This window comes from Haliotis rubra, unplaced genomic scaffold, assembly GCF_003918875.1.
Source record: "Haliotis rubra isolate DU_JTF1 unplaced genomic scaffold, ASM391887v1 Scf33, whole genome shotgun sequence".
Classification (NCBI taxonomy): Eukaryota; Metazoa; Mollusca; class Gastropoda; order Lepetellida; family Haliotidae; genus Haliotis; species Haliotis rubra.
In genome coordinates, this window is record NW_025767002.1 from 3,148,351 (window position 1) to 3,161,491 (window position 13,141).

Here is a 13,141-nt window from a genome sequence, read left to right on the forward strand (position 1 = left end):
CAAAGATATATTGAAGGATATTCTTGTTGCTATTAGTGCTATTTAACTATCTACAGTGTCTGATAATACAACTGCACACTCTGTCATGAAGTTTACAGTTGCCATGTAACATTGTGCAGGAAATTTCAACTCCAGACTGTGCCTTGCACCACTGTCCTCAAGTCCAAATTGAATGTAGGTCTCATTCTGTTTGGGCTAATAAATCTGGCCCCGATTTCTCGAAACAAACTTAAGTTTTTACTCAAATTTCAAAGTTTGACAATTTGAAACAGCTGAATTTTTAACTCAACCGCATTTTTTAAATAAAAAAAGCCCTAACAACTTAAGTAATCTATCAACCAAACTCAAATTGTCTACTAAGTTTGAGTTTAATATTGATTTCAGTTTATTCTGGGAAATGCATTTTCCTGCGTTTTCTCAAGTTTGAGTAAAAACTCAGACTTAAGTTTGTTTCGAGAAATCAGAGCCTGGTCCCTGCTTCACAGTGATTGTATCATTTGGTCCATGTCAAATTTGAGTGTAATGATTGTCTTTACACAAAAATTGTCTTGGGCTAGTATATCTGGATTACTAAACTAGTCCATATGAATAGTATTATGATGAAGACTAGTTTGGCCTAGTACATATAGATTAAACAAATAACTTATATGTAATGGAAATAACAGTACTGAAGCATAGATTTTGCAAGTAAATCTGGATTATATTTGTTAACATCTCGATTTTGTTAATATGTAATAGAAAAAGCTATATGGTAGGCAAGTAATCTGGATTATAAACTTTTATAATATGTAATGTCAATATGTAATAGAATATGCGATGCAGAAGGCTAGTAAATCTTTATTATACTGGGTACTTGTCAATATGTAATAGAATCAGCTATGCGGAAGGCTAGTAAATCTTTATTATACCGGGTACTTGTCAATATGTAATAGAATCAGCTATGCGGAAGGCTAGTATATCTGGATTATACTAGTCAAAATGAAATTGAATAAGCCATATGGTAGGATAGTAAATCTTGATTATACACTACTCCAGTAAAGAGTAAGCTATAAGGAAGGAGGGTTTTGGTTAGTATATGTTGATTGTGCAGGCTGAGTAAACATTGCAGACAGACAACGTTTGGACCAGTAGATTTGTGGTTTTGGCACAGGCTGGAATATGTGTAGTTGATTACTCATTATCTAAAAATAGTATATGAACGATGTGAATTTAACCTTCTTAAATTCATTTGATTTTTTTGTATGAACTGTTGAAAATTAATTGCACATAGTGAACGGTTATATAATATGATATATTTATTTTCCAGTTGAGTTTCATACTATTGAGAGTTAACTTTTTGTGGGTTCGTTAATATTTCTGTCAGCTATTTTAGGGGGGAAAGTACAGTGTTAGTGTCTCTGTATGGCCAGTTGATGCAGCCTCATATTGTTCGAAGGAAAGGAACTTCACACTGTTCATCATTCTATGATTATTAAATCAATGAATTTACTTCCACAGTATTTGAAAGTAGGTTTTGCTAGGAATACATGTAACATGTAGATAACCCTAGTGCAATATCTTTGTGTTGTCGTTGGGCTTCCAGTGAAGATCGGATTCAAATTTGGTTACCATGGATACCCTTTTGTCTTTGTTTATTTTTCATCGAGAACATAATGTCGTTATTTTAGCAGAAACAACAAATTGTTTCAGAACTGTAATTTTTTTAAAAGATTAATCAGGTTTAAGTTTTTACTTTCAAGACTTTTGTGTGAAAAACGATTTTTAGCACATCACTTTTACGTCCTATGATTTGCTTCCGAATGAATTAACTCGAAGTAAATTGTTTTGGAAGCAGCAATAATATATGACTGGAAAACGTTGAGGACCACTTGAGTCTTTCATATTAATTCATTTACTGCCTGGCATTAACAGGGGCTTGAGGTAGCCTAGTGATTAAAGTGTCTGCTCGTTATGCTGAGCTCCTAAAATTGATTCCCCGCATAAGTTCAATGTTTAAAGCCAATTTCTGGTGTCCGCTGCAGTGGTATTACTGGAATATTACTAAAAGTGGAGTAAAACCCAGCTCATTCACTCACTCATGAATGCTTAACTTTAGTAATATTGAAGAATCAGATGGTCCTTAACTTTGCTAGTGGTATGTCCCATTAATTCTGCCTTGATTTCAACACCAGAGAGGCCTTTATGTGGGTGCAGATACCCTGTAGGTCTTCCAGTTTCTTTCCCATACTACCGGGGTACCCTTGTAATGCTTTTCAGTTAAGCTGCCATTGACGACGGGCGATTGAATATGATTGCTTTTGTAGACCATTTTAACAAGATGTGTAAGTTTTAAATTTAGGGTACTCTAATTGGCTGATTTTCTATATATTTCTAATCATATTAACTAATTTTATTCATGCATGTCTTTTAATAATGTTAATTATTGGTAAACGTCTGTATTTAAAGTTTAGCTCTGACACATGTTATGTGGACACTTTACAGAAGAAATCCAGTTCCAAAACTTTCATTTACAAAGGGTTACCATGGCATTTTGTTAATTATTTTTCTCAGTCTTGGTCTCATATTTGTTAAATTAGTGAAATCAAATTCTGTTTAACATACTAACTTCTTTAATTATGTTTTTAAGACTTCCAACTGTCATTGTGTTCAACAGTATTTCATACAGATGTTTGTGAAAAATGACAAATTTTAGAGAAAAAAAAATCCTTTTAGGGTCGTTGTAGACTGTGTCATTGTATTGTTGAGAAAACTCATCTACTGATGTTTGACTGTAGGTATTTAATACAAATACATCTGTACCCTCATCAAGATTCTTATATAATGTTGTCTGTTAATTATTGAGCAAGGGTAAGATTTTAGATGTGTATTCACATCTTGTGACATTTTAGACAGATTTTAGTATAACCATGTTTACCTATTGAGGCTATTTTACATGTTTGACTTGTTAGAGTATTTCAGAGCATACGCCATATTTACATGAAAGTTGATAAATTATTAAGAATTTATAGTCATGCGATAACCTTTAATTTCACTTGGCATTACTTGAAATGTCATTAGCAGTCTCGTTGAAAGCAGGTGTGTTACTTGGATGTTATACCTCTACATGAAGATCGTGGCAGAACACTCTGTGAGTCATCACTGCACAATCTCAATTAATGGTGCTTGGTTTCTTGAGCCAATCAGGTGTCGGTCAACGATTTGGTTTTCTTACCACTTTAATTCAGATATTTCGTAATAAAACATCGGCGTCAAACATAGGTATTCCCTAGGGAGTACACTGTTTCGAATTGCAGACTCAAAAACAACAGTGTGTACAGAAGCATAACCTAAATTCGTGGATAACCTTGATTCGTGGATTGCAGTAATTATCATGCTAGCTCGTAAATTAAGTCTCGACTGACATCATGAAGAGGTACTTTTGATGTACATAGAATGCCACGCCTCACTGACAAAAAAGTTCTGAATCTCTGCATTACACGCAAGTACACTAAATCTAATTGTCCAGCACTGAGATAAATAGCCCCAGATCACTAATACCACCATTGCCAAATTTTATTTTCACAAAATGTCAAGTTAAAAAGATACTGTTAGCTCCAACTTTCTCGCTTCTCATTGTCTGCTTTCCTTGGTGTCAATACTTGCTGCAGTGGGATGTCGTATAAAGTAACTGACTATGTAATCCATGAAACAAGGTGATGTCACATTTTGTGGGCACACGAATGGGTGATGATTTCAAATGGATTCGGTAAACAAACATTTCATTCATGAGTGTAATATTAGGCATTTTCAATTTGCTGAATCAATGAATAAAATAATCAGTGCATATACAAAATGAAATCATGCATTTAAAATATGAATTTCCCCGCACATCCCTTAAATTCACGAATCAAGGTTACGCGAATGTAAATATTTTCAAAAAAATGTGTACTATTAAAAAAAGTGAAGAAAACCCAATTGATTTTGTTTTCATACAACTATAGTTTTATGTTTGCAAATTTATATTTGACTTATTTTTGTGGAGTATGTAACACAACATTGTATAATTTCCATAGCATTTGCATTTCTATTTACATTATCGTGACACTGAACTCGTAAGAGGCGACTAACGGGATCAGGTGGTCAGACTTGCTGACTTGTCTGACACATTTCATCGGTTCCCAATTGCACAGATTGATGCTCATGCTGTTGATCACTGGATTGTCTGGTCCAGACTCGATTATTTACAGACTGCCGCCATATAGCTGGAATATTGCTGAGTGCGGCGTAAAACTCAACTCACTCACTCACTCGTAGCGATACATCATTCGTAAGCCTATGATAAACTATAGCGTTTTGACAGGTCATAACGCTAGGAACGTTTGTGGATCAGGACCCTGGCTGATTGGAAAGTTCACCAAATGTGATGAAAGGGTGTTTCTTCAGGTTTTCTGTAATAGAAAGGTATACATCTAAGTAACAGATCTGATGTTAACAAGCATCTGTCACCAGTTGTGTAACTAACTGTTTATATCATGTATACAGCAACATTGCAAGTTCTTGTCAACAGTAGCATAGGGATAGGTATTCACTGCACTGGTTAATAAACAAAACATCCAGTTAGCATAACAGTTGGCTGGTATGATTTGAAATACTTGTATACCTCAGTCTGTAGCAACTTACATCACAGGGTTTATGAGAATAATGTATATAGATATATAGCTGTTGTGTGTAGTTTATCTAGCAACTGAACTAAGATAACTAGAAAGTTGAAGCAGTGTCTAGATAGCTTGCTCCATCAAAAGAATGAAAGAATTCTTCTATCTTAGCTGTTTAACAAGTTGAGGACCACTTGTTTCTTTCATATCACTATTGTCAACCATGACAGATTGTCGACAGTAATATGAAAGAACCAAGTTGTCCTTAACTTTTTTTGAGTGGTATATAAGGTACTGGGATTTACCAGTATTTTGAAAGTTGATATGCATATTTATAACGGCCATAGTTGAAATATTTAGTTAAAGGAAACAGAACTTCAGACCTGGACATGGAACTGTACTAAAAACAAAAACTTGCTGCAGCTAAGCTGTCAAGTGGGACATGAAGTACAGTAATGTGAAAGAAGTTGGTCATCCCGACCTCCTTTCATGTGGCGTATATCATGTAAGGGAAGGCATGTCTACATTCATTCACTGTCTGTATCTGTAACCTGCATTGTTTTTACACTTGCACAGGTGCAAAGTCAATAATATTTTTATTTTTAAGGATTCAATTTGCATATGTGGAAAATAATGAAATAAGTCTCTTTTTGTCATGTTTAATTGCTAAAAACTAGGTGTAAGGCCACAGAAATTTAGTTTCTCTTTCGCAGTGTTTATGCTAATTATGCTAAGGGGCAAAAGGCAAAATGTAAAAGATTGTCAAGGCTTTTCTACTCAGAACAAACTATATACATGTAATATATTTTTAACTAAAGGACATTGAAAAGGAACTGAACAGTTTGAAAAAGAACTGAACAGTTGAAAACAGTTATATTACTTTCTTTACCCTTTTATGCTCCTTTGAAATTTTAGGGAAGTTAGAAAAAAGACAAGTTTATGGCCTGCAAGTGTTTGCAGTAGCAATGACTCAGGTTTAAGACACCATTCTTTAAGATCATTGAATACATTTAGAATATAAACTACAGCATTTTAAGAAGAATTGGTTTATTGGTTGTTCCATGTTAATAATAAGACATTTTATGTGGTTTTAGTAGGAGTATGACTTCCATACAACATATTTTAAAGTAAAGCTGTTTTGAAAATATTTTAATTTTCAAATAAATTTTTATTGTACATTTTTAAAAGAAAGGATAAGTATGACTATTTTTATGACACATAGCCATTGATGAAATATAGTCTCCGCTGGAAAATGAGAATTTATAAATATAATGTTGTCCTAGTAAATGTTATCAAGAAAAGTAATATACATGGTTTCTAACACAGTATTAAATCTATGTACTTGGATGTCCCCAAACTATTCACTCTGTCAGATGAGAAATGTTTCTGGTACTTTAAGTCGTATGAAAGATGTTCAAAGTGCATATTTTTATGATCAGCTATGTTGTAAATATTGGCATTGGGGTTTGTAAATGAGAAAGAGATTGTTTTATTTCACAATGACAATAAATAAACATACAGAACTGAGCATCAAGTGTTACTGTTTTTATCAGTGTGGGCAACTGTGTGAAAGGGGCAGGATTTGTCCATCTTACAAACCAACCGATGGTGGCTGCTATGCTAATTGCCATGTTATTGTTGATGTGATACTTTTGACACACATAAACATACACACAGTTTACTAATTAAAAAGATTTAGGAATCAGTTTTTTAGCAGTTCTCTTGTCATAACTGAACACAAAATTTTAGGAAAATAGTAAATATTTTCATAATCCTTGACTTGTTTTGTTTAGTGTATATATTTCAATTGGGAATCAAATCTTCAGGATCCGTAACTTAGTTTGTTTAGTGTATTTATTTCATTTGCGAATCAAATCTTTGCAAACAGATTTCATGATGATGAGTAAGTCCAATACAATATGGGGCGGTGGGGTAGCCTAGTGGTTAAAGCGTTCGCTCGTCACGCCGAAGACCCGGGTTCGATTCCACACATGGGTACAATGTGTGAAGCCCATTTCTGGTGTCCCCCGCCGTGATGTTGCTGGAATATTGTTAAAAGCAGCGTAAAACTAACTCACTCGCTCACTCAAATACAATACAAATGGGCATATGAAGTTAAAACGTGAGAGTTACTGGACAAGAGATGCAGTCCTCTCCTACACTGGTTTTTGTGGTGCTTGTGTGATGGCAGCCGGTAGTAGAGATGATAAATAACAATTGATGCTGAGCAGGGGAGGTAAGTCACTGTCATATGGACAGAGTTCTGTCCCCTGGGCACTGACAGTCTTGATTGCAACATTACAAATACCATGAAAAAAAAGCATAATATCACAATGGGTAGAAGAGCAGGTGCTTGAAAGAACAGATAGAAGCACTAAAACTGTTGTCAGGACCCATTACCTTGCATCTGTCAGCTAAGGAATATTTGACATGTGTATTTTTCATGATTTGCTCAATCAAAACAATGTATGTATGTCAACATAATGCCAGCATTTATTGTGTGATTTCCCTGTTCACCCAATGCTTGTATGAGCTTACTATGACGTAAGATGGACTAGTTTTTGACTTTACCCAAGGAATTTCTTTTGGGGCATCTGCTAGATCTGGGGTGGTGGGGTAGCCTAGTGGTTAAAGCATCTGCTTGTCGCACCGAAGACCCAGTTTTGATTCCCAAAATGGGTACAATGTGTGAAGCCCATTTCTGGTGTTCCCTACCGTGATATTGCTGGAATATTGCTGAAAGTGTAAAACCTTACTCACTCTGCTAGATCTTGCAATTTATTTTTTTACTTATATGTTGATGTAAATGGCATGATGTTAATTTTCTCACGTGTGATGATACTGCAGTGTAGCAGGGTAGAATCAATTACGTTTGCTTCAAGGACACATTTTGTATGTGCAAGCACATATTCAGGAAAATATATATGTGTAGTAGCAAATTTGTTGAATCAGATATAAGATGTGTGTTAATCAACAAATACTCAAAGCTATGAGATGATTGGTCTTATGAAATCAAGCAGACCCTCTATTTTTCTCAGTCACACTGACCCGTGAAGATCCGGGGTAGAATAGGTCTTCAGTAACCCATGCTTGCCACAAAAGGCGACTATGCTTGTTGTAAGAGGCGACTAACAGGATCGGGTGGTCAGGCTCGCTGACTTGGTTGACACGTCATCGGTTCCCAATTGCGCAGATCGATGCTCATGCTGTTGATCACTGGATTGTCTGGTCCAGACTCGATTATTTACAGACCGCCACCATATAGCTGGAATATTGCTGAGGGCGGCGTAAAACTAAACTCACTCACTCACTCTCAATCACGCTATGACAGATGTTTGAGTATTGTTACATAATATTTCTCCTATTTACACCTGGAATACTTTTCCGACATGGTTGAATCACATTTAAGGTGAAGGTCAGTTACTAGTATGTATCAGGGAAATGTGTACAATGTAGCTTTGATTATTGTGAAAGACATTTGATGGATACATACAAGATAAACTGATGGCCCAATGAAGACTGGTACTTTGCATCTCTCTTGAATATTAAAATACTTTAGGGTTACTTGTCAGTTTCAAATTGTTTTCCAATGTGTGAAACCCATTTCTGGTGTCCCCTACCATGATATTGCTGGAATATTGCTAGAAGTGGTGTAAAAACAAAACTCACTCACAGACTCATATTGTAACAGGTCCTTAGTTGGCAACAGTAGCGTTCTTTCCTGTGATTGGGTGTTGAAAGTCATCTAATGATCAGTTGTAAATGTACTTAAGGATGCCCAATTTTGGCATGTTATGGGTGAAAATGAAGATCAGACATCAAACTTGAAGTGCTTATAACTCAATCTCATTGAATTGACATCATGCTTCCTGCTATCACCAAAGATGCTGAAGCAAGAAGTAGAATCTGATTAGTAGAGCTTGGCTAATGTTTTATAGAGGTGCAGTCTACTGTGAACTTTTTTTTTTTTCCAAGTCAAAATGGTTCATGACATGTTTCCAAAGAAATAAATTGAGGAATACTGGGATAGGCGGGAATTGGGATGCCTATTTTTACCTGTAATCCTTTTTTGGATCAATTTATGTGTGTGAGGATGGAATTTAGTATTTTAGATACATTTTCTCCACTAAGTGTGGTACAGTTTGTCAGGTGTGTCCCCAGGTGTGAGGTTGATCCAACATAGTTAGAAAGGGAGACAGTTGGTTTTCCAACAGTCATGAAAAAAGAAGCAGTCATAAAATCTTAGATTCTGCAAACTCAAATTCAACAAGCTTTCACGTCTGTACAATCTCGTTCTCATTATTCCATAGAATTCCAGAGCAGAAAACACTGCAAGCACCTTTAGTGGGAATTCCAGGGCAGAATACTGAGCTATTTATTATATGATATTTTTATATAGCGCACATATCCAGGCAACTAGTGCTTGCTCAAGGCGCTGGTATTTTTCCCTCGATCATTGGATGTCAGTCTCGACTACACATCGTGTTGTCAATCTCAACTCCCTGGGGAGCATACGACTCTTGCAGCCACTAGGCGCACCGAGTTATTGTGGCCTTCTCATCCTAAGGAGGTACCCATTCACAGCTGGGTGGACTGGGACACATAGTCACAGTACTTTGTCCAAGTTCACTGCACATTGCTGTACCCGCAACTTGGTGTTTGTACGTATTCATGTGGCCACCATCTGGTCATATACCAACGGATTCGTGGGTTCTTTTAAGTGCACAGGGATGTGTACTGTACACTAGGGGTTGTGACAACACTGAAAAAGTCTGCACTCAAAGTTGACTCCGAGGTTTTTACACCCGGTCACAGGTGGGCTCGATCCCGACACCTCAAGCTCGCTGGATCACTAGCCTGGCACCTTAGTCAGCTCGCCCACCCCTTACAGCATAATGGACAAATGCCTAAAGAATAAACCTGAGCTTCCTCAGAATATATGTACGACTGGTGGGTCCAAGACAGAAGAGATCCACAATGCTGTGCTCATCTCACTGTGGGGGCGCACATTTTACGCTCCAGGCTAAGAGTCTGCTAAAGAGGATTGGATGGCCAGAAATGTGAAACTTGCTGGATAAAAAAAGTCACCCATAAGGCTCGTGCTAGTCCAGGTTTATTATCTGGGTATGTTTATTGTCATTATATGATGCTCTTCAGGTTCGGGTTGTTCTGTAGGTCTCCTGGTCCCAATCATGACCCGACCGACCCACCCCGAGTACCACACTTAAATGTTCCCTGCTAACCATATTAATCACAGTTTGTCTGGTCCAAATCCCACAGGTTCAGGTTGTTCTGTAGGTCTCCTGGTCCCACTCAGGACCCTGCCTGAGTACCACACTTAAATGTTCTCCGCTGCTGATATTAATCATACGTTTGTCTGGTCCAAACCCCACATGTTCGGGTTGTGTTGTAGGTATGGTCCCAATTAGGACCCGACCTGACCCAACACGAGTACCAAACTTGAATGGTCTCCGCTGCTCGAATTAATCACACGTTCGTCTGGTCCAGATATTAAAAGGCTGTTGTCACACAGCTCAGTGAAAAGAACAAACGCAGAGAAAAAACACCAGTATAATAAATACATAGTTTAATAGCCTGATAACAAGCTCCTTTCCTTCACACCCAAGATGGAGAGTCATTTAATGAACTTGTCACATACACATCAATAAATATTCAAACACTTACAATATTTGATATTAAAGTGTAGGTATAACATGAAACTCAACACCTGGTATGTTTAAAGCATTTGTGAAAAGTTAAGTGGCATGTTAGATGCCTAGAGATGACAGCACAATCCCAGAGTTTAAAAAGAGTATACATATCAGGTAGACATGGAATGACAAAGAACAAAACACACCATAAAGGGACGAGCATGGTTAATATATCTGAAAATACATGAAGAGTGAGTGAGTGAGTTTTAGTTTTACGCCACTTTTAGCAATATTCCAGCAATATCACGGAGGGGGACACCAGAAATGGGAATTCACACATTGTACCCATGTGGAATATCGAACCCGGATCTTTGGCGTGAGGGGTAACGCCTTAACCACTAGGGTACCCCACCGCCCCAAATACATGAAGAAATGGATGAAGGTGGTAAGGAGAGCAAGAGACCACTTTGGTGATACATCAATCCTCCAGGGGATCCCCTGAATGAGTGAGTGAGTATGGTTTTATGTTTAGCAATTCTCACGGTCAGAAATGGTGTGATGTTTCATAATTGAAGATGGTAAGCTATTGTTGCCCCTTTGAAACAATATAAATCAAACAAACACAAAAATATTTTTTTCTATCTGAGAATTTCAGCTAGTTAGTCATGATAGCTTTAACAATATATTATGAGGCCCGATTCACAATCAGCTAGCATTTGGGTAGCTGGCCAGTAGCTATTTAAAACACGGAGTACTGGTACTGATTCATGAAGGCCCAATTTGTCGGCCACACCTTCACAGAGTGGGGGAGTATGGTGATACGCATTTTTAGCAATATTTCAGCTTATTTAAAGAAAATCTGACAAAGATATACCAATATGTGACAATTTTGAAATTGTTGGCTTATGGGTCAGCAATCGTCATGTGAAATTGACACATATCAGCTTGCTTGTCCTTGACCTCCGGTAAGAGTATGACGATGCATATCATAACAATTTCATTGTCAGGTAAGGTGATATATGCATGTCAGTTGTCAATCACATTCCATCTTAATATTAATATTACTAAGACTTTTCTCTTTCTGACTGAACCCAGTTTTTTTTGTATGTGTAAAAAATCAAACATATCATATCATATACATATGAAAACAAAACATGCATATGAGCTAACAATTATGATACATATGTATACATAATAACATAAATTTGATAACAACAGTGTACCCTCAAGTAACAGATTAAAAACTATCAGCCATATCTAATGTACCATAAATACTTGATTAAGTTCTTGCTTTGAATAAATATCCAATGCCTGGTCAAAAAACACACTTTTAATAATGAAATAAATTTGAATACAAACTTGCAAAATACTGAGAAGAGACATGAAAACATTATACAGACATCTGTCACAAAAAGCATAAACACCTGGTTTGAATAAATTCTTTTTTCCCTAAAATAGAAAAATGGCTGCATTTATTCAAGATTTGTATACACAGCCGGTCTGAGTATAGTAAGGGTATGACTGAGTATTGACAGAAAACAGCATAACGAAATACTACAGTGGTTGTAATGTAGCACTATGTGGACCAGTCATATATTAAAAAGCTAGGGAGGTGCGTGTGTGTGTGCGTGCCTGTGTGTCGTGCGTGTGTGTGTACATATATATGGGGTTATAGTTAAATGGTCAGTTTTAAATAATAAAATAGTGCTTTTAGTTTATATCTCTCAAGACTGGGTCAAAAGAAACTCTGTACAGGGACTTCCCAAAAGGACTAGTATTAAGGGGGACTGCTGTTTCCATTACAGCAGTGCCCAGTCTAAGTAAACTTAGGCTCAGTATTATTCTGTCTTTCTAAAATATGGGAGGCAGTCCCGTTCCACTGAGTGATGTTAGCATTATGACTATCATAAGCCTATGTAAAAGTACTGAAGATACGATAACTTTTAGCACTGTTTCATTGCTGAGTGCAAAATTAGCACTAAGGTGTTCCTTTAGCACAGCTTTGGTGCTCTTGTGCTCCTTTAGCACAGCTTTAGAGCTCAGGTGCTCCTTGAGCACAGCTTTAGAGCTCAGGTGCTCCTTTAGCACGGCTTTAGCATTCATTTACTTGAACATAGCCTTACAACTGTCACAGTGCTATGAAGGCTTCCTGGAACGGGGTCTTGGGAGTATTTAGCTGTGCTCAAAACCCACAGAACTAGAGACAGTTCTGTCAGAAAATCAGAGTATTTACAAGGCTGAGGTATCCAGCATACAACATTCAAAGACACAAGACTGTACACTGTAAGGAAAGTCACTGAGACAATCAGGTTTCAGGACAATTACATGGGCCCTGATCATGGAACTGTCAAAGCGTTATTGTTAAAGCACCACAACCGCAGTGCTAAACCTGTTGTGTGAGGTTTGAAGACAGGGGTCACAGACACACAACCTCAAATAGTTGAGATCTTATATTCACACTGCTGCAGAAGACATTTATTATTGGTGTAAGCAATGGATTAGAGATCACAAACAGATGCACAACCCCTCTGAGATCTGATATATCCATTGCTGCACACAAAAATTCAACATTGGCGCAAGCTTGGATCTTAGCATTTACAAACAGATGCACAACCTCAAATTTCTGAGAACATGTGTATACAATGCTACACAAAATATTCAATACTTTGATGCTGATTTAATGCAGAATTCAAAACAATATGACTGTGTTGACACTTAGCTTCACAAGTATAATTGGTTAAAGACCTATAGTACTAACTAAACCTGTTAAGGATCCTGTCATATGATATATAGACATGACAGACGAACCACAGTAGCATGGAAGTCTCTTTCGATCTTCATCTTGCTTTGAGTAGT

At 37.0% G+C, this 13,141-nt stretch overlaps 1 long non-coding RNA gene across 1 annotated transcript; it reads right to left on the bottom strand.

Moving 5' to 3' along the window:
• Positions 1 to 796: 796 nt before the first annotated feature.
• On the bottom strand, positions 797 to 973 carry LOC124284171. Its single transcript, XR_006900488.1, has 2 exons — positions 909 to 973; positions 797 to 845 (listed from the first exon to the last, which is right to left on the bottom strand). It is a non-coding gene; the product is annotated as an uncharacterized LOC124284171 (long non-coding RNA).
• Between the last annotated feature and the right edge of the window lie 12,168 nt (positions 974 to 13,141).